Source organism: Haliotis cracherodii, unplaced genomic scaffold, assembly GCF_022045235.1.
Source record: "Haliotis cracherodii isolate W230 unplaced genomic scaffold, xgHalCrac1.p SCAF_22, whole genome shotgun sequence".
Taxonomy (NCBI): Eukaryota; Metazoa; Mollusca; class Gastropoda; order Lepetellida; family Haliotidae; genus Haliotis; species Haliotis cracherodii.
In genome coordinates this window covers 10,813,951-10,836,829 of record NW_027266278.1, presented here as the reverse complement: position 1 = coordinate 10,836,829, position 22,879 = coordinate 10,813,951, and the positions used below count along the sequence as shown (strand labels likewise).

The 22,879-nt window shown below is 38.9% G+C and overlaps 1 protein-coding gene and 1 pseudogene across 1 annotated transcript in view; one reads left to right on the top strand and one right to left on the bottom strand.

Moving 5' to 3' along the window:
* Positions 1-22,879, bottom strand: part of LOC139471224 (ankyrin repeat and KH domain-containing protein 1-like) — a 220,333-nt gene that overhangs the window by 103,887 nt on the left and 93,567 nt on the right. The gene's annotated exons all lie outside the window — the stretch shown is intronic.
* On the top strand, positions 11,500-21,674 carry LOC139471479 (NAD kinase-like; annotated as a pseudogene).

Here is a 22,879-nt window from a genome sequence, read left to right as displayed (position 1 = left end):
ACGACAAAGGGCAGATAACTAAAGTTTTGAATATATATATTTTCCCTATTACTCCACAACCGGTTGTCCCAATACTTTCAAGCTTTGCATGTGTCTGCTGCCTTGGGTGCTTGACATTATTTGTTCTTTGACTTTGGTCATTGGTTTCTTGGTTTGGCAGCCATATTGGATTCAAGGTTTTCGCTGTGTTTTTTTATACCTGTATTCAAATCCCTACTCCTCTTAATCCACTGCATGAAATACGTTCACACTTTCTGAGAATTGTCTCCATACACAACACAACAAATTGTCCTTACCGATTTTTGGATTTCTTTTTTAGTTGCGACCCTATTGGATTCAAGGTTCTTACAGGTGTTTTTTGGGGTACCTTTCTTCAAATCCCTCCTCCTCTCAATCCCCTTCATGTAATGCATTAAAACTTTCTGTGAATTGTCTCCACAGACAACAAAACAAATTGTCTTAACTGATGATTATTTTCACCGAAATCTTACGTTGAAGATCATATCTTCTAAGGTTGTTGACAGAGACTATTGCAAGTTTACATGAAGTTTGTGTGCCATATGCATCTCATTGTTTGTTCTTGGTTGTATGTTAAAAGTAACGCCGCTTGGTAGTGATATTTGATTAATATTTGGGACACCCCTGGAACACGCCAATTTCTTAGCGGCGATGTCCTGCAAATGGTGACTATCTTTTGACAGAGTAGGTACAAACAAACCCTTTGCGGATTCGAACATGTTCGAGGTTTAGAAGAGACTTGGACACACAACAATTTCATAGCGGCGATACCCTGCAAGGTTGTGCCTACATGTCATTAATCCTCATTAGATCTGTCTCAGACGGATTCATATTTGTTAAATGAATTCACATGGTCAGTCCACGATTTCTCTACTGTGCTTAAACCCATTAATGCCACTGATGATCCAGCTTCACCTAAATGGAATTTTATGAAGGCTGATCGGCTTTTATTTCAATCCTTATGCACAGACAAATTACAACCTGAATCTTTTACAACCAGAATGTTATTGGATCGATTCAGTTGTTTTCAGGTCAACTGAATGAAATTGCTGATGAAACAATTCCTATGTCCTCCGTCAACCCACGTATTCGTAAATCATGGTTTGATGCCGAAAGAAGGCGGAGAAATACTACCTTACTGTCCATAACTTAAACACTGTAAATATTGCACGTACAAAGGCAAGACGTATCTTCAAAGAAATCAAAATACATGTCAACCATGGAAGAAGTATGTCTCAAAAATAGATTCGCATACACCTATGTCCAAGGAACAACATTCTCCTTCATCTAATTACGACCTGAATTACAAAAATATATCAGCTCCAACAAGACAAGAAAAAAGAAGAAGTAAATTTTACATCTGATAATGATGAAGTTTACACTGAGGTATTTCCCTACATGAACTATATACAGGTCATGATACAGCAGCAGGCGCTGAAAATATACATTATCAGCTACGAAAACACTTGCTCGAATCATGTCTTGAAACTATGTCGAAAATATTCGATGATATCTGAACATCAAGGACCTTTCCTTCTTCATGGTATTATACTCTCCCCATACCAAAACCTGGGCGGGATCATTCTGAATAATCAAATTACCGTCATATATCTCTAACTAGCCGTGTTTGTAAACCATGGAACGCATGGTATATACTCGATTAGTGTGGTACTTGGAAACAAATGATCTTATCACCAATATGCAGTGTGGTTTCCGGAAAAAAAACAGAAGTACTGTTGATCATTTAGTGCGTTTAGAATCGTTCATGAAAAATTCCATTGTAAATGTATATAGACAACATGCTGTATCGATCTTTTTTGACTGAGATAGAACATATGATAAATAAGACGAGTTAGCTTATGATACAACATGGGAACATGTTTTTTTTTAAAAATATATTGAATTGAGAGGCCGTTTGCCTCATTTTATATAATAGTTCTGGAATCAACCCATGCCACTTCACTCAATAAATTCTCTACAACAAAAGTTCATGTGACATCTAAATGTTAGTGTATTTTGCAAACAAGTTAAGGTTAGACTCAAGTCACAAAAACGCAACTGCTACTGAAAAGCATTCATTCCATGCAAAAGATGACTTTTATGCAAGCTCCATGGGTTTCACTACCCAAGAATGTGTATAAAAAAATGTGAGTTAACGGGATTCCATATGCATTGTTTTGCATCATGCTGACAACAACCACTCAGAAAAACAACAAATTTACGCAATTATTCAACATTACGAAATGCTACGCCTGTCCGAAAATGAGTGTCTGCGAGCCATTGGTATGCTTGAAGCAGGATCGAGCCAACGTGATGTTGCAAGACAATTTAACGTCCACAGAAACACCATTTGGTGTTAATGGCAACGTTGGCAACAGACGAATGCAGTCAGAGACCATCCTCGGAGTAGCAGGCCACGCGTAACCAATAATCGACAAGACAACTGGATTTTAACAACACACCTACGAAATCGATTCCAGCCAGCAACAGTTACTACAAGAAGCATCCCTGGCTCTCCCTGATCTCGCTCCCCTGATCGCTCACCAATCGAGCACATGTGGGATGAGATGGATCGGCGCCTTCGACGTCAACCACGTGTCCATAGAAACTTCAGGATCTTCGAAACATGCTCCCGCAGATATGGACAGATATCCCATAGGACTTTGTGCGACGCGTGGTCCATTCCATGAGACGAAGATGTGTTGCTTGCATCGCAACCAGGGGTGGACACGCACGCTATTGATTTGTAAATTGACATTTTGGCATGGTTTTTTTTATGAAAACACGCATTTTCTGAAGTTAGTATGGCTAATTTAACCATTTGAATACACCCAGGAGTCTTTAATCTTTTGAAAACCGAAATTTGTTTCAGATTTGGTAAAAAAGATAACGTTGCACTTAATCTTATTCCATATCAAAAGAACTTCTGTTGTTCAGTTATACTTGTATTAAACATGTTCCGCCTCGGTCACCATGACCAGATGCACCCGTCCCATGCAAAGCTATCACCAACCCAATACAATTCGGTATAAAGAGAGCAAGCCTGCTTACTTACAGGTGGCTAATAGAGTTTGAAAATGTGCGGATGAACTCGACTCAGATGTGAATCTGGAAAGCATTATTTCACATTCAAACTGAATGTCTTTCAGATCTTACAGAAAAGGCTTTGTGAAAGGCTTTCTGGCGTATTGTGTAAATTAGTTATACCTGGTTATTTGTTGCCTCTCAACATTCATTTAAGTCCAGTGATTCTGCTTTCTGAATTAAAATACCCCTGGCTTAGTGTCATTTTGAGCAAAACCTCTTATAATAGACTGTTTCACGTTTCGTTGCACACGTGAATATCACTTGTACAGCTATCTATCTCACAACTGTACAATCATCTAGCATAGATAACCAAGCCCTTCAAAGACACGATCAGTCGACCTATCTATTTACTTTCATCACAAGTGGGGAACTATCAATTCTGGTAACACTAAATCGTGTTTTGCTCCGAATTAGTGTATTGTGTACATTCTATATGTAGGCTTACCTCGCATGTTGTACAACATGCCGCAGCGAAGACAACGGACCTATTGAGAAGAGCAGTGTGAGATATACTAGATACTACCACAGCAAACACAGCATTACCATCTACAATATCAGTGACATCATTACAAATGCCAGTTGTAACATCACTTCCATCTACAAGATATTTGTTTGAAATGCCATTCATTGAAAAGTATATGCAAATGGATTAGTGAGTGAGTAAGACGTGTCAGCTGTTGAACTTTTGTGGAAGAATTCTCTTCAAAAAGTTCGTTATGCAGTTCATACTATACTTTATCATTAGCACGTTTGTTTGTTTGTTTGTGTGTTTGTTGACTAGCACCGCACTCAGCAAGCGTCTAGCTATATTGCCTTAGTCTGTAAATCTGTAAATAGTCTGGACCAGCCTGTACAGCAACAAGGAGGTGACCCCTGGTGCGTGCTGGCCTAGACTGATACATGCACAGAGAGAGAGAGAGAGAGGGGTCCGTGCCAAAAGCAGCTTGTTGCGCCGGATGCATTGATAAAACATAGAGGAGATGGTATAAGTGTACGGGTTACCTCCCTTATTGAAACCAGGTTGTCTGAAACTACCACACTGGTGCACAGTTTACCCTGAGAATGAGAGTCGGGACTCATGCTGCTTTAGTCTGAGATATTGCATAATGTAGCCATGCAACATAACAATGATATCATCACAGATGTTAGTTATAACATCAATTCCATTACAAGAGCTATTGTATAATGTTACCATGTTAAATATTAATGATATCATCCCAAATGCCAGTTGTGACACCACTTCCATCTGGAAGAGTTATTGCAAAATGTAACAATAGAAATATTAATGATATCATCATTACTTTCCTCAACAAGAGCTATTGCATAATGTAACCATCTAAATATTAATGATATCCTCATGCTTGTCAGTTGTAACATTACTTTCTTCAACAAGAGCTATTGCATAATGTTACCATCTAAATATTAATGATATCATCACATATGATATTTATAACACCACTTCCATATTGCATAATGTAACCATCTTAAATATAAATGATATCATCACACATGTTAGTTTTAACATCACGTTTATCTACAAGAACTTTTGCATAACTTAAGCATCTAAAATATATACAATATCCTCACAAATGTCAGTTGTAACATTACTTCCATCTACAAGAGCTATGGCATAATGTAACCATCTAAAATATCAATGATATCATCACACCTGACAGTTGTAATATTCACTTTCTTCTTCAAGAGCTATTGCAAAATGTGACAATCTACATATCAATAATATCATCACATGCCATTTGGGACATCACTCCTAGGTACAGACGCTATTGATGTTTCCATATACATACTAAATATAGCATCACACATGCCAGATGTAACAGTATCTAGGGCCATCCGCATCACTATTTTATCACGTGACAAATTGCCCAACATGACAATAACAGTGGCCTGGCCGTCCAGATAACACTGTTTACGAAATTGGGAAATGCACTATGGAAATGTTTGTTTAAAGGAGAATTGCTTTGCTAATCATTAAACCCCCACTCATCTCGAGCCTAGTGGGAACGTGGTGTTACTTCGAGGTATCCGGACATTCGAGATAACGAGGCATGAACATTCAAGAAACAGTATTATATATAGAAAGTACCATACATTGCAATACGGTTGCATACACAATTTACCATGTAAAATACTGATGATATCTACGAGAGCTATTGCATAATGTTTCCATATGAATACTAAAGATATCATCACGACTTTGATTAGCACTTTTCATGTAACCAGGAAGTGCTGTCATGATCTTACTCATGTCAGCTACGAGGGTATATTTAAAATGTGTCAGTACAGATTTCCATTGCACCCGTCAATTTTGGGACAATTAATTATTTCGAGTGAGTGGGAGTGCTAGTGTTTGTTTGTTTGTTACTTTGTTGTTTAAAGCCGCACTCAGGAATATTCCATCTATATGACGGCGGTCTGTAAAATAAACGAGTCTGGACCAGAAAATCCAGTGATTGACATCATGAGCATCGACCCACGCAATTGGGATCGATGACATGTATCAACCAAGTCAGCGAGCTTGACCACCCGATTCCGTTAGTCGCCTTTTACGACAAGCATAGTCGCCTTTTACAGCAAGTATGGGTTGCTGAAGACCTATTCTAGCCCGGATTTTTCACATGTAGGAGGGCGAGTGAGTGAGTGAGTAGGTGGGTGGGTGTGCGAGTGAGTGAATGGGTTCGGGAGTGAAGATTTGCCCAGATTTGGTAATTTCCAGGTATATCATGCTAGGGACACAGGCTTCATGCATTTGAACATGTGGTGACTCGAACCCTGTCTTCGGTGTTACAAGTGAAATTGTTAACCACATCGCCACTTCTCGTCAATAGGGAAACACAGACATCAATACACCGAAACCTCAATATTGCGCTAAAGTAGAAACGTTCTGCAAAACATGAGAGAAGTAATCAAGCATTCACTGGCGTATGGCGTTGCGTGTTTAAATGTCTTGCGTATAGTGAAGCGACGAGGTAGTGACAGCTGGTGCATGCTGACCTAGATCGATATGCGCAGTGTGTGTGTGAGAGAGAGAGGCTGATAAGTGACGGCGTGTCGCGCCGGGTACATTGATAAAGCATAGGTGGTATGCACCTACGAGTTACCTCCCTTGTTGAAAACCGTCTGTCTTAAACAGCCCCATTGGTGCATAATCTACAGGGAGAAAATTGGTTGGGTTTGAAGTTGATTTCATCTGTTAAATGATGTGTCAGCTTGACGCGTGAGGAAAGTCCGAAGTGATGCATGTCTCAAACGTTTACCACTGTGTTGAAACCACAGGTACGGGATTGGCGCTGACTAAACAAATATGATTATCAGGACTAATCTGGACTTCGAGTCCATGGTCATAGGATCCTTGCACGCCTAAGGGACGCAACTTATCATCCTGTCATCATCATCTTCTATGGTTAATTAATGACACATGAAACAAAATATACATTTTCCCAAATTTATTTTTACAGTTGATTGTTTCAGAATTTTTTCATTATCAAAACGATATTTACGTTTGGCATATAAAAACAACTCAACTTGTAATTCGGATTCGAAACAAACATCATTTGTGAAAGACACGTTCATAAATCAAGGTAATTAATGTAATATAAGAATGTGTTAATCCAAAATGTTTAAATCAACAATGAAATATTATTTAAATGTAAATGAAAGGTCACTTAGTGCATGTAATCATGCGGCATAAAGACGGTCAACTAAACTAGTGTTGTTAGTTATATTAAACATATTTCAAGGTAATATTGTTGAGACATTGTTTCCAGTTTATGAGGTCCTCTGTGTATTGAAGATAGGTTAGCTAGTCAGTCGTGGTCTCGTGCTATAGCCGACCCATGTATATGCATTGAACATAGGTTAAGTGACAGTCGTGGTCTCATGTTATAGCCGACCCATGTATGTGCATTGCACATAGGTTAAGTGACAGTCGTGGTCTCATGTTATAGCCGACCCATGTATATGCATTGAACAAAGGTTAAGTGACAGTCGTGGTCTCATGTCATAGCAGACCCATGTATATGCATTGATCATAGGTTAAGTGACAGTCGTGGTCTCATGTTATAGCCGACCCATGTAAATGCATTGAACATAGGTTAAGTGACAGTCGTGGTTACATGTTATAGCTGACCCATGTATATGCATTGAACATAGGTTAAGTGACAGTCGTGGTTACATGTTATAGCCGACCCATGTATATGCATTGAACATAGGTTAAGTGACAGTCGTGGTCTCATGTCATAGCAGACCCATGTATATGCATTGAACATAGGTTAAGTGACAGTCGTGGTCTCATGTTATAGCCGACCCATGTATATGTATTGCACATAGGTTAAGTGACAGTCGTGGTCTCATGTTATAGCCGACCCATGTATATGCATTGAACAAAGGTTAAGTGACAGTCGTGGTCTCATGTCATAGCAGACCCATGTATATGCATTGATCATAGGTTAAGTGACAGTCGTGGTCTCATGTTATAGCCGACCCATGTAAATGCATTCAACATAGGTTAAGTGACAGTCGTGGTTACATGTTATAGCTGACCCATGTATATGCATTGAACATAGGTTAAGTGAAAGTCGTGGTATCATGTTATAGCCGACCCATGTAAATGCATCGCACATAGGTTAAGTGACAGTCGTGGTCTTATGTTGTAGCCGACCCATGTACATGCATTGCACATAGGTTAAGAAGTCCGTCGTGGCTTATGTTATAGCCGACCCATGTATATGCATTGCACATAGGTTAAGTAGTCAGTCGTGGTCTCATGTTATAGCCGACCCATGTATATGCATTGAAAATTAGTTAAGTGACAGTCGTGGTTTCATGCTATAGCCGACCCATGTATATGCATTGAACACAGGTTAAGTAGTCAGTCGTGGTCTCATGTTATAGCCGACCCATGTATATGCATTAAACATAGGTTAAGTGACAGTCGTGGTCTCATGTTATAGCCGACCCATGTAAATGCATTGAACATAGGTTAAGTTACAGTCGTGGTCTCATGTTATAGCCGACCCATGTATATGCATTGAACATAGGTTAAGTGATAGTCGTGGTCTCATGTTATAGCCGACTCATGTATATGCATTGAACACAGGTTAAGTATTCAGTCGAGGTCTCATGTTATAGCCGACCCATGTATATGCATTGAACATTAGTTAAGTGACAGTCGTGGTCTCATGTTACAGCCGACCCATGTATATGCATTGAACATAGGTTAAGTGACAGTCGTGGTCTCATGTTATAGCCGACCCATGTATATGTATTGCATATAGGTTAAGTAGTCAGTCTTGGCCTCATGTTATAGCCGATCCATGTATATGCATCGCACATAGGTTAAGTAGTCAGTCGTGGTCTCACGCTACAAACGACCAGTGCAGTCGGGCATACATACATAAATGTAACACTCGCATGGCGTTGTTTCCACAAGGGTACATATTTATCATCATGAACAAACATCCTACTACTTAAAGTATCTGTACTATGGTCAAAATCTTTCAACGTATAACTTTCTGAAAATCCCCCATAGACCACAGGCCGCCTGTAATCTTATCCCAGTAGTGCCCTGATCAATTGTATGCGAGCACCATTAGGTTTATTAATTTCGCGAAAGTGTTGAGGGTTGGGGATTTTTTCTCTCTGGAGCTGCTTACTAGATCGTAGCTGGATTCACGGATGGTTTGAATGGATTCTTAGTAAAGCCCTCATCAGTATCAGTAGTTTGTCTGCACCATATATAACTTAAATAATGCGCGAAGATGAACCTTACTTTAATAGTTGGCAGTGCTGTTTGAAGTGTGTCAAGGGAAACAACATATGTATAAATTAACGCAGCAAACATAAAATGTCCAGAGAAGGAGGAGGAAAGGTGAAATGCGGATTATTGTACTTATATAGCGATCTGAATTTTAATTATCTGGTGTGACTTCATAACCCCAAGTATTAGAGATTAAACTCAGTTGAAAAGCTGACATTCACTTCAAGACATGAGGGCTTCCCGCCTTGTTAAGCTACAGAGCTGGATGCTGATGTGATGTTCTTTTGTCTTGACAACCAGTTTTGTGTAGTTGACAGTGAAGATGACTTATGTTGAACATTCTGATGATTAGTTTTGTGTGGTTGCAGCCAAGCAGATTCCTAGGATAGGATTCAAGCATGCCTGTTGTCACAACTACTGTGACCCCTGGTCAATAAAGACACTTCATTGGCATTCCATAGTGCTTTTTTTCAAAGTGATGTTGAATATAAGGCACACACCCCCCTTCTAAGTACATGGATTTCATTTTAGGGAACTTCAAATGCTTCAAACAGCCGTGACAGTGATCATGACGTTTAACATTTAACTGTTTATACTGCTGTCAGTGCTGTAGTTCCCCGCTTCTTAAGAATTAGTCATGTATACATGCAATGTAAGACAAGTGATGTTGGTTGTAGTGCCTCGGTGGTGATGGGCCACTCCTTATTGCTTCATCTTTATTTCAGGTTAGTCAATGATGATGCAAGGATCCCAGTTACATGAGCTTGGGTCTCCTGGAAGAAAGTTATGTTAGTGCTACCTTAATCAGAAGTTGCATACTTTTGATATAGGCTCCAGGTAGTATAAGTGCTGCGATTACTTTGCTGAACGGGACCCTGATATTTTTATTTTCTTTTTGCACTTCTTAGCCCTGCCTGCTGGATTGATTTTTGCCCGGTCCACAGTGCCCGAAATAACAGCCCGTGGCAGGTAACTTTCCTGTTGGGTTGCTTGAGACTACTTGCGTATTCCGTTAGGTTATTACTCCTTGTAGATTCTTAAGTAATTATTTGCATTATTTTAACTGTATCAAGATCATCTCACGCGATTTGTGCCTTATTTGTTTGGCGATTGTTCAATAGTTCTGATGCCTGAATGTGTGGGTCATCTTCCTGACTGTCTTGTTGGGTTTTAGAATTATTCCACACTGACTGTAATGAGGGTGGGTCATTTAAAAGAGTGGGTTCGGAGCATTTAGAGCATTGAGGAAGCAAGTATTGATTGATCTGTCCCCTCTAGAGAGTTGCTGTTCAGTGACAGCATCTGTTTGTTGTGGGAGAAAGAAATGAGCCATGATGTTATCGCACATTTGGAAGACAACAGCAGAACAACGGTTATAACTCTTCAATCCATGTAGTCAAATCATAGGCCCATCTGAAGGGTAAATCCAAGAGATGTCAGGCTCTCTGTCCCTCCTCCCTTTTAGCTCACCTGCAGAAATGATTCTCAAGCTATGATTCTCAAGTCTGTTCACAGAATTCCAAATGAACTTTAATCATAGACACTATTGTTACTTCATTTGATGAGCTACAGACGTTTGTGGCTTTATTTTACAAATGTTATATTTAATTGTCAGTTTATTTTTTCTTCCCAAAAATTGCGTACATCAAAGGGAAGACTTTGTAAATTTTCTTCCACATCATCAAGACAATGATGAGGAATAATTACATGTGTTGTCTGTAAAGTACATGGAAACTTCATTGAAAGTGGACAGCAGTCGTGACTGTAGATAATTGGGCTTCCTGATAATGTCTCGTTCGCTCATCATACCACACGCCCGAGTTGGAATACCCAAATGGTTATAATGTTCTGACATTTCTGGTGTCCCCCGTGATATTACTGGAATATTTCCTTTAATAGGCATTTAGAAGTTGGAGTACTAAGTAAGGATAAGAATTTATGGATGAACAACTTCTTTATTATGACGAGCGACGTTTTGGTGTAGGTTCTGACACCGTTATCAAGCAAATGACAGATGTTGTGAGCCTGTCTTGCTAGGGTTGAAACAATTCCTTTCTTGACTTGAGGTGGATGGTTGGAGGCATAGTGTATGTATTGATCTGTGTGGGTAGGTTTCCGATAAACAGTGGTCTGGAGTTTGTCGTTATTATCTTTCTGTACGAGCACATCAAGGAAGGGGAGCTGTCGATTGGTTTCTTCCTCTATGGTGAACTGCATTCGTTGGTTTTGGGAATTCAGGTGGTCCAGTAGAGTTCTGGGGTCATTTGCATTTGGTATTAGAATCTACACCGAAACGTCGCTTTTAATTGTAATAAAGAAGTTGTTCATCCATAAATTCTTATCCTTGCTTACTTGAATATTACTAAATTCGGTGTAAGACCACACCCAACTCTACTGTGACGGCTTTCAGCTCTGGTTCCTCAATTAGACAACAATCAAATCCATTCGAAAAGTTGATATAAAATCCATTTGAAAAAAAAGTAGTTTTAGTTGTCAGGAGTTGGATAAACATGGACTTCAGGTTGGCTTGTATGTACCTTATGAGTTCTGTTTGTGGAAATTACCTCCCCTTGATCTAACGAGACACCTGCCGCACATGATGTGATTTAGTTATTATGATGTCGACTGCTGTGTGTAGAGTGTGGTTGTCTCCCCAGCAAAGTGTCCCTCCTGTGATGGCCTTCAACATGGGATCCCTTGCTTCCTCACTCCATTCCACTTCTGCAACTTCCAGGAACAAGTCACCAGTGTTTTACAAGGTACAATGTGTAGACATTGTTTCTGAGTGATTGGGAAAAAAGTCACCAGTGTTTTACAAGGTACGAAATATAGAAATTGTTTCTGAGTGATTGGGAAAGAAGTCACCAGTGTTTTACAAGGTACGACATAGAGACATTGTTTGTGAGTGATAGAGAAAGAAGTCAACAGTGTTTTACAAGGTAATTAAGATATAGAGACATTGTTTCTGAGTGGTAGGGAAAGACGTCACCAGTGTTTTACAAGGTACGATATATAGACATTGTTTCTGAGTGATATGGAAAGAAGTCACCAGTGTTTTACAAGGTATGATATAGAGACATTGTTTGTGAGTGATAGGGAAAGAAGTCACCAGTGTTTTACAAGGTATGATATATAGACATTGTTTCTGAGTGATAGGGAAAGAAGTCACCAGTGTTTTACAAGGTACAATATATAGACATTGTTTCTGAGTGATATGGAAAGAAGTCACCAGTGTTTTACAAGGTACGATATATAGACATTGTTTGTGAGTGATAGGGAAACAAGTCACCAGTGTTTTACAAGGTACGATATGTAGACATTGTTTGTGAGTGATAGGGAAAGAAGTCAACAGTGTTTTACAAGGTATGATATATAGACATTGTTTGTGAGTGATAGGGAAAGAAGTCACCAGTGTTTTACAAGGTACAACATATAGACATTGTTTCTGAGTGATAGGGAAAGAAATCACCAGTGTTTTACAAGGTACAATGTGTAGACATTGTTTCTGAGTGATAGGGAAAGAAGGCACCAGTGTTTTACAAGGTATGATATATAGACATTGTTTCTGAGTGATAGGGAAAGAAGTCAACAGTGTTTTACAAGGTACGATATATAGAAATTGTTTCTGAGTGATAGGGAAAGAAGTCACCAGTGTTTTACAAGGTACACTATGTAGACATTGTTTATGCATGATAGGGAAAGAAGTCACCAGTGTTTTACAAGGTAATTAAGATTTGGAGACATAGTTTCTGAGTGATAGGGAAAGAAGTCAACAGTGTTTTACAAGGTACTATATGCAGACATTGTTTGTGAGTGATAGGGAAAGAAGTCACCAGTGTTTTACAAGGTACGATATGTAGACATTGTTTATGCATGATAGAGAAAGAAGTCAACAGTGTTTTACAAGGTAATTAAGATATAGAGACATTGTTTCTGAGTGGTAGGGAAAGAAGTCACCAGTGTTTTACAAGGTACGATATATAGACATTCTTTCTGAGTGATATGGAAAGAAGTCACCAGTGTTTTACAAGTTATGATATAGAGACATTGTTTGTGAGTGATAGGGAAAGAAGTCACCAGTGTTTTACAAGGTATGATATATAGACATTGTTTCCAGTGATAGGGAAAGAAGTCACCAGTGTTTTACAAGGTAAGATATATAGACATTGTTTCTGAGTGGCAGGGAAAGAAGTCACCAGTGTTTTACAAGGTACAATGTGTAGACATTGTTTCTGAGTGATAGGGAAAGAAGTCACCAGTGTTTTACAAGGTATGATATACAGACATTGTTTCTGAGTGATAAGAAAGAAGTCAACAGTGTTTTACAAAGTATGATATATAGACATTGTTTCTGAGTGATAGGGAAAGAAGTCACCAGTGTTTTACAAGGTAAGATATATAGACATTGTTTCTGAGTGGCAGGGAAAGAAGTCACCAGTGTTTTACAAGGTACAATGTGTAGACATTGTTTCTGAGCGATAGGGAAAGAAGTCACCAGTGTTTTACAAGGTACAATATATAGACATTGTTTCTGAGTGATAGGGAAAGAAGTCACCAGTGTTTTACAAGGTACGATATATAGACATAGTTTCTGAGTGATAGGGAAAGAAGTCACCAGTGTTTTACAAGGTACGATATACAGACATTGTTTGTGAGTGATAGGGAAAGAAGTCACCAGTGTTTTACAAGGTACAATCTATAGACATTGTTTGTAAGTGATAGGGAAAGAAGTCACAAGTGTTTTACAAAGTACAATATATAGACATTGTTTCTGAGTGATAGAGAAAGAAGTCACCAGTGTTTTACAAGGTACGATATATAGACATTATTTCTGAGTGATAGGGAAACAAGTCAACAGTGTTTTACTAGGTATGATATAGAGGCATTGTTTCTGAGTGATAGGGAAAGAAGTCACCAGTGTTTTACAAGGTACGATATATAGACATTGTTTGTGAGTGATAGGGAAAGAAGTCACCAGTGTTTTACAAGGTACGATATGTAGACATAGTTTCTGAGTGATAGGGAAAGAAGTCACCAGTGTTTTACAAGGTACGATATATAGACATTGTTTGTGAGTGATAGGGAAACAAGTCACCAGTGTTTTACAAGGTACGATATGTAGACATTGTTTCTGAGTGATAGGGAAAGAAGTCAACAGTGTTTTACAAGGTATGATATATAGACATTGTTTGTGAGTGATAGGGAAAAAAGTCACCAGTGTTTTACAAGGTACGATATATAGACATAGTTTCTGAGTGAAAGGGAAAGAAGTCACCAGTGTTTTACAAGGTACGATATATAGACATAGTTTCTGAGTGAAAGGGAAAGAAGTCACCAGTGTTTTACAAGGTATGATATATAGACATTGTTTCTGAGTGATAGGGAAAGAAGTCACCAGTGTTTTACAAGGTACAATCTATAGACATTGTTTGTGAGTGATAGGGAAAGAAGTCACCAGTGTTTTACAAGGTACAATATATAGACATTGTTTCTGAGTGATAGAGAAAGAAGTCACCAGTGTTTTACAAGGTACGATATATAAACATTATTTCTGAGTGATAGGGAAAGAAGTCACCAATGTTTTACTAGGTATGATATAGAGACATTGTTTCTGAGCGATAGGGAAAGAAGTCACCAGTGTTTTACAAGGTATGATATATAGACATTGTTTCTGAGTGATAGGGAAAGAAGTCACCAGTGTTTTACAAGGTACGATATATAGACATAGTTTCTGAGTGATAGGGAAAGAAGTCACCAGTGTTTTACAAGGTACGACATACAGACATTGTTTGTGAGTGATAGGGAAAGAAGTCACCAGTGTTTTACAAGGTACAATCTATAGACATTGTTTGTGAGTGATAGGGAAAGAAGTCACAAGTGTTTTACAAAGTACAATATATAGACATTGTTTCTGAGTGATAGAGAAAGAAGTCACCAGTGTTTTACAAGGTACGATATATAGACATTATTTCTGAGTGATAGGGAAACAAGTCAACAGTGTTTTACTAGGTATGATATAGAGGCATTGTTTCTGAGTGATAGGGAAAGAAGTCACCAGTGTTTTACAAGGTACGATATATAGACATTGTTTGTGAGTGATAGGGAAAGAAGTCACCAGTGTTTTACAAGGTACGATATGTAGACATAGTTTCTGAGTGATAGGGAAAGAAGTCACCAGTGTTTTACAAGGTACGATATATAGACATTGTTTGTGAGTGATAGGGAAACAAGTCACCAGTGTTTTACAAGGTACGATATGTAGACATTGTTTCTGAGTGATAGGGAAAGAAGTCAACAGTGTTTTACAAGGTATGATATATAGACATTGTTTGTGAGTGATAGGGAAAAAAGTCACCAGTGTTTTACAAGGTACGATATATAGACATAGTTTCTGAGTGAAAGGGAAAGAAGTCACCAGTGTTTTACAAGGTACGATATATAGACATTGTTTCTGAGTGATAGGGAAAGAAGTCACCAGTGTTTTACAAGGTACAATCTATAGACATTGTTTGTGAGTGATAGGGAAAGAAGTCACCAGTGTTTTACAAGGTACAATATATAGACATTGTTTCTGAGTGATAGAGAAAGAAGTCACCAGTGTTTTACAAGGTACGATATATAGACATTATTTCTGAGTGATAGGGAAAGAAGTCACCAGTGTTTTACTAGGTATGATATAGAGACATTGTTTCTGAGTGATAGGGAAGGAAGTCACCAGTGTTTTACAAGGTACGATATATAGAAATTGTTTCTGAGTGATAGGGAAAGAAGACAACAGTGTTTTACAAGGAACAGTATGTAGACATTGTTTATGTATGATAGAGAAAGAAGTCACCAGTGTTTTACAAGGTAATTAAGATATGGAGACATAGTTTCTGAGTGATAGAGAAAGAGGTCACCAGTGTTTTACAACGTACGACATGCAGACATTGTTTCTGAGTGATAGGGAAAGAAGTCACCAGTGTCTTTCAAGGTACGATATATAGAAATTGTTTGTGAGTGATAGGGAAAGAAGTCACCAGTGTTTTACAAGGTACGATATGTAGACATTGTTTATGTATGATACAGTAAGAAGTCACCATTGTTTTACAAGGTAATTGAGATATGGAGACATAGTTTCTGAGTGATAGAGAAAGAAGTCACCAGTGTTTTACAATGAAGGAGATATAGACATTGTTTCTGAGTGATAGAGAAAGAAGTCACCAGTGTTTTACAAAGTACGATATATAGACATTGTTTCTGAGTGATAGGGAAAGAAGTCAACAGTGTTTTACAAGGTATGATATAGAGACATTGTTTGTGAGTGATAGGGAAAGAAGTCACCAGTGTTTTACAAGGTACAATATATAGACATTGTTTCTGAGTGATATGGAATGAAGTCAACAGTGTTTTACAAGGTATGATATATAGACATTGTTTGTGAGTGATAGGGAAAGAAGTCACCAGTGTTTTACAAAGTATGATATATAGACATTGTTTCTGAGTGATAGGGAAAGAAGTCACAGTGTTTTACAAGGTAAGATATATAGACATTGTTTCTGAGTGGCAGGGAAAGAAGTCACCAGTGTTTTACAAGGTACAATGTGTAGACATTGTTTCTGAGTGATAGGGAAAGAAGTCACCAGTGTTTTACAAGGTATGATATATAGACATTGTTTCTGAGTGATAGGGAAAGAAGTCACCAGTGTTTTACAAGTTATGATATATAGACATTGTTTCTGAGTGATAGGGAAAGAAGTCACCAGTGTTTTACAAGGTATGATATATAGACATTGTTTCCAGTGATAGGGAAAGAAGTCACCAGTGTTTTACAAGGTAAGATATATAGACATTGTTTCTGAGTGGCAGGGAAAGAAGTCACCAGTGTTTTACAAGGTACAATGTGTAGACATTGTTTCTGAGTGATAGGGAAAGAAGTCACCAGTGTTTTACAAGGTATGATATACAGACATTGTTTCTGAGTGATAAGAAAGAAGTCAACAGTGTTTTACAAAGTATGATATATAGACATTGTTTCTGAGTGATAGGGAAAGAAGTCACCAGTGTTTTACAAGGTAAGATATATAGACATTGTTTCTGAGTGGCAGGGAAAGAAGTCACCAGTGTTTTACAAGGTACAATGTGTAGACATTGTTTCTGAGTGATAGGGAAAGAAGTCACCAGTGTTTTACAAGGTATGATATATAGACATTGTTTCTGAGTGATAGGGAAAGAAGTCACCAGTGTTTTACAAGGTATGATATATAGACATTGTTTCTGAGTGATAGGGAAAGAAGTCACCAGTGTTTTACAAGGTATGATATATAGACATTGTTTCTGAGTGATAGGGAAAGAAGTCACCAGTGTTTTTCAAAGTATGATATATAGACATTGTTTCTGAGTGATAGGGAAAGAAATCAACAATGTTTTTAAAGTACGATATGGAGACATAGTTTCTGAGTGATAGTGAAAGAAGTCAGAAGTGTTTTTCAAGGTAATTAAGATATGTAGACATTGTGTCTGAGTGATATGGAATGAAATCACCAGTGTTTTACAAGGTATGATATATAGACATTGTTTCTGAGTGATAGGGAAAGAAGTCACCAGTGTTTTACAAAGTATGATATATAGACATTGTTTCTGAGTGATAGGGAAAGAAGTCAACAGTGTTTTTCAAAGTATGATATATAGACATTGTTTCTGAGTGATAGGGAAAGAAATCAACAATGTTTTTAAAGTACGATATGGAAACATAGATTCTGAGTGATAGGGAAAGAAGTCACTAGTGTTTTACAAGGTGCAATATATAGACAGTGTTTCTGAGTGATAGTGAAAGAAGTCACCAGTGTTTTTCAAGGTAATTAAGATATGTAGACATTGTTTCTGAGTGATATGGAAACATTAATACAAATTGCTGAAATCTGACAGTACATATTGTTTTTAAGCATTCTCATATTACAAGCCAAGATAGAAACTACTTAATAGTGAAGATGCACACAGTTGGCACCAGTCATAAGCCATGCTGCATTTTCACCTTCCATCTAGTTCTTGTAAAAATTATGATCACAAGTTACTTTGCGTAGGATCAAAACGCAAAGAATTTACTAATGAATTTAGTTTTGTATTTACTTAGCAAATTCATATGAATTAGGTTCAGATATTAACTATTGAACAGAAATTAGTTAAATATTTGTTGGAACTTCCCTTCATAATTGTTAACCACGTCAATGAAGATTAGAAAATGGCTAAAGGAGGTTGATTGTTGACGCAGTATATATGATTGTTTTTATGCTTGGAGCCATATTTGATTTCCATTCTCAGTCATTCAGGAATCTCAATTTCAATATGGCAGCCATCTTTGATTTAATAAAAATGTTCTTCTAAAATATTCTTCTCCAAAACATAGAAGCCTGAAACTTGGAGGGTTAGATGGGCCGGTTTGTTCAAGACATCAAATTATGGCTGCCAGCATAAAACCATTCTGTGTCCTTCAGGATGTGATGTTTTTTTGTTTCAGGGGATGCTTCTCTGCTGTTGCGATACCGCCTCAAATGTGTTGTATGTAATCAGGGTTTCGAGTGCTCCAGAATACCTCATGTAAAAAATATAGACAAGAAATGTGGGACCGCCCATATATTAGTAAGTACATGTACCTATTGCCATCTGATTGATGACAGATGACTGAGTTTGTTCCGTATGAGTTTAGAGCCAGTTGGTTCTGATTGGCTGTTAATGATGCAGACCCCATAGTGATTCTGGGTTAGAAAATGTCCCCATAGGCTGGTCGAAAGAGGTGACCAAAATAATTATCGTCGTGGTACTTCAAAGACTTGTTACTAACAATATCGATCACTGCTTCGGCTGGCCTAGACATAGAGAATCTCCCCTAGTGTCTTTTGATATCAAATACATCAACGGGTGTTGATATATTTGATATCAAAAGACACTCCTTGGAGATTTTATTTTTCATCCAACATCATTCTTCCTACTTTTTCAGTTTGAAGATAGTAATTTGCAGTGTTAAAAGTACTGCTCATAGCTTCAGTAGCAGAGCCATTAATGATGTCATTTGATTGTGACGTCATGGTTACCAATGACGTCACGATGGTCTGGAAAGCATTGTGATGCAATTTCATTGCAGCGATATCCAAAATGTAGATATCGCTTGATCTCACACAAGCCATATCTTCTGTGAAAGCCAGTCTGGATGATAAATGATTATTTACAGGCCGGTATCATTTGGCTGCAATATTGCTGAGTGCGGTTTTCAACAACAAACAAACAAAAACAAACACAATGATACAGTGTTGATGGTGAAGTTTCTGTTTCAGGTGCTGAATGAAGTAGTGATAGACCGAGGGCCTTCCCCATACTTGTGCAATATAGACCTGTATATAGAGAGTCGACTTGTCACGTCAGTACAGGGGGACGGTGAGTGAGAATTATGACCATTATGACCACCTTGACCATCGTTGACAGTTGGACTCTTTCAGAACCGTTGGCTTGACTGTTTGAATGTGTCCAAAACCAAACTCTGCGAATCCTGTTTCAGGCTTGATCATCTCCACGCCGACGGGCAGCACTGCGTATGCGGTGGCGGCAGGGGCATCCATGATCCATCCCAACGTCCCCTGCATCCTCATCACACCCATCTGCCCGCACTCACTCTCATTCAGGCCCGTTGTCGTCCCAGCCGGCGTGGAAATCAAAGTGAGTACAGTTATATGACTATTAGAAGGGTGATGGTCATCTGGAGGTATTGTGCAAACAGCCTGAAGTCTGTGTGAAGATCTGGTTAGGGCTTTGTGAAAGTCCTTGGATATAGTCTGGTGAAGTCTTCTGTTGGTCTTGTGTGAAGTGTAGTGATGGTCTGGCGAAGGTTTTGTGGAGGTCTGGTGATTTTTTTGTGAAGGTCTGGTGAAGTGTAGTGATGGTCTGGGGAAGTCTAGTTATGGCCAGTTGAAATCAACTCATGGTTTGGTAAGTCTAGTGATGGTCTTGTGAGGGCTTTGTGAAGGTGTAGGGATGGTCTTGTGAAGTCTAGTGATGGTCTGGTAAGTCTGGTGATGGTCTGGTGAGGGTTTTGTGAAAGTCTGGTGAAGTCTAGTTATGGCCAGATGAAGTCTACTGATGGTTTGGTGAGTCTAGTGATGGTCTTGTGAGGGCTTTGTGAAGGCCTAGGGATGGTCTTGTGAAGTCTAGTGATGGTCTTGTGAGGGTTTTGTGGAAGTCTACTGATGGTCTTGTGAGGACTTTGTGAAGGTCTAGTGATTGTCCTGTGATGGTTTTGTGAATGTCATAAGATTGTCTGCAGTTGCAGTCAATTGACCCAGCATTATGTCTGTTGTGAGGTCATACAGTGGTCTTTTAAATGTCCAAATGAAGCTCTTGTGATGTTCATTGACGCAGCATTATGTCTGTGGAGATGGGCACAAGTTCTTGGATCATATGCATCACATCAACACCTTCAGATAAAGGGGGATAACTCCAGCCCAGAAAGTTATACTGTGATGAGAGTCGTAGGAAATTATCTCTTAAGGCTAGAAGTTTCTTATGACAAAATGTCTTCGAGAATGTTTCAATAGTGCACTGACATCGCACAAGGCTTTCAGTGATTATTCATTTACATTCTCAACTCCGTAGGGAGTATTCTTCTGTGTGGATTGCAGTTACAAAATGGTCCACTGCAACTTGTCGTCATGTGGTCAGGTTTCGTGACATGTTTTTTAGCTTTTCATCAAACCCTAATGGCATAGTATCAACCACTGGATAGCCTGGTCCTGCCTTGATTATAACAGACCCCTGTCATACAGCTGGAATATGGTAAAGAAACAAAACAAGTTGCAAATGTGAAAGTGAAATACAGTAATTGTCAGATCTAACTTGTCTTTAGAAATATCTTTATCTTCTTGTAAGTGTGAACCTCCACATACCTGTGTAGCGTATGCGTTTGCTTGTTCAGATCATGGTGTCTCCGGATGCGCGGAACAATGCCTGGGTGTCCTTTGATGGCCGGAACAGACAGGAAATACAGCAAGGAGACACGTGAGTAGATGTTTAGATGATGTCTATCGTAGGTTTCACTTTGTTTTAAAGTATGACCTGTAACAATGTGGAATGTTTAGTTGAACGAACATTTATGAGTATTATCGACTAACTGTACCTCATTTGCCGGCTACGTAAAACCACAGCGATGTACCCGATTCCCTCGGTGTGTAAACTGTATAACCATCTATACTATAACTTACTGCCCCTCACTTCTAGGCTACGTATCACCACGGCGATGTACTCGATTCCCTTGGTGTGTACACTGTATAACCATGTATACTATAACTTACTGTCCCTCACTTCCAGGCTGCGTATCACCACGGCGATGTACCCAGTTCCCTCGGTGTGTGCCAAGGACCAAATAGACGATTGGTTTGATGGTCTCGCTGACTGTCTCCACTGGAACGTACGGCGGCAACAGAAGACGTTACCTTCATTACCCAGCACCACCAGTCTGGACTCCGTTATCTTGGACCCTGACAGTAACTGACCAAGGTGTTTGTGTAACGAGCCTACAAGTAAATTCTAGCAGGAAATATACGTCATCAATGTGCTTTTATAGACCCTGACTCACTGACCAGGACACCGTGAGATTGGTGTTGTGTCAACTGTGTTCACTGCTGAAGATCATCTGAACTGTATAACTGACCACGTCAAGTGCAAGGTCAAGGCTGTGATTAACAAGACACCATGATTAGACAGCTTCTATGTACCTCCAGATTCATAAATGGTTATTTGGATTTGGCAGGAGGTGAAGATGTGTGAGATCAAGACTATCCAGGTGTGCAGGTGTCTGTGTGCACATCTGTCTGAATGTCTGGTATCTAAGTGTCAACATGTGCTGGTATCTAGGTGTCCAGATGCCCTGGTATCTAGGCGTCCAGGTGTCTGTGTGCACATCTGTCTGAATGTCTGGTATCTAAGTGTCAAGATGTGCTGGTATCTAGGCGTCCAGATGCCCTGGTATCTAAGTGTCCAGATGCCCTGGTATCTAGGTGTCCAGATTCTATGGTATCTTGGTGTCTGGATGTTCCGGTACTCAGTGTCCTGTCCTCAAAACTCGAGCTAGCTCATGTTTCCCTATAAGGAATACAATCACATCTGTTTTTGATAGAGATGAAACTTTGGAATGGAATCATCTTTTATAATTCTATATGATCACATGACAGGTCTATGAGGAGGCAATATTGAGTTTTATACACAGGACTGGAGTGCAATAATACCAGCTTGACCGGGAAGGTGAGAGGGACAACTGGGTCACATTGACCTTTTCCATTGGCGCCGTTATCTGGTATATTAAATGTGTATACACAGTCTCATGCAAAGGGTGTGTTTCTGCTGTTGTATTGACACTGTGGTCAATTGGCATTTGTATATATGTCAGATACGTAGTTTAAAATACTTAAAATGTTTTAAATGGCTGAGAAGGTGATGAAGGGAGATATCGTTATTCATTGTGTCTGTCTGGACAGAATGATTTAGTTTAATTATCCCGTTAATTGTTCATACATCATTAATATATATGTCAATAGCTTTGTGTTAGTTGATGTTTCATAATTCTCTCGGCGAAGCAGTTTTGTTGTCATGGAAACAGATGATGTCATCCCTTTCCGGTGACCACTTAACATTCCTGAAAACTGTAATATTTCCAATAGCAAGGCACATTAATAATTTATTTTACTTAAAGAAAAAGACTGGACTACAGCTGCTTTTATACTTATACTGCATTGTTAAGTTTTAAGTGTTTTTATTACTGTATGGTGATTTCTGAATTATACCGATGTTGGCACGATATAGACTAGTTTCGTACGAGTTGAGTACGCGATACTTACAACCTTATCACGACATTAACACGATCTCTATGAGTTTATCACGATGTCAACACGACTAAACCGCAACCAGAATAAGACCGCACGTTGTGGCTGCCATCTTGTCAAGTGAAGTCCAGTGCGAGGACACCTTGCTGTAGGA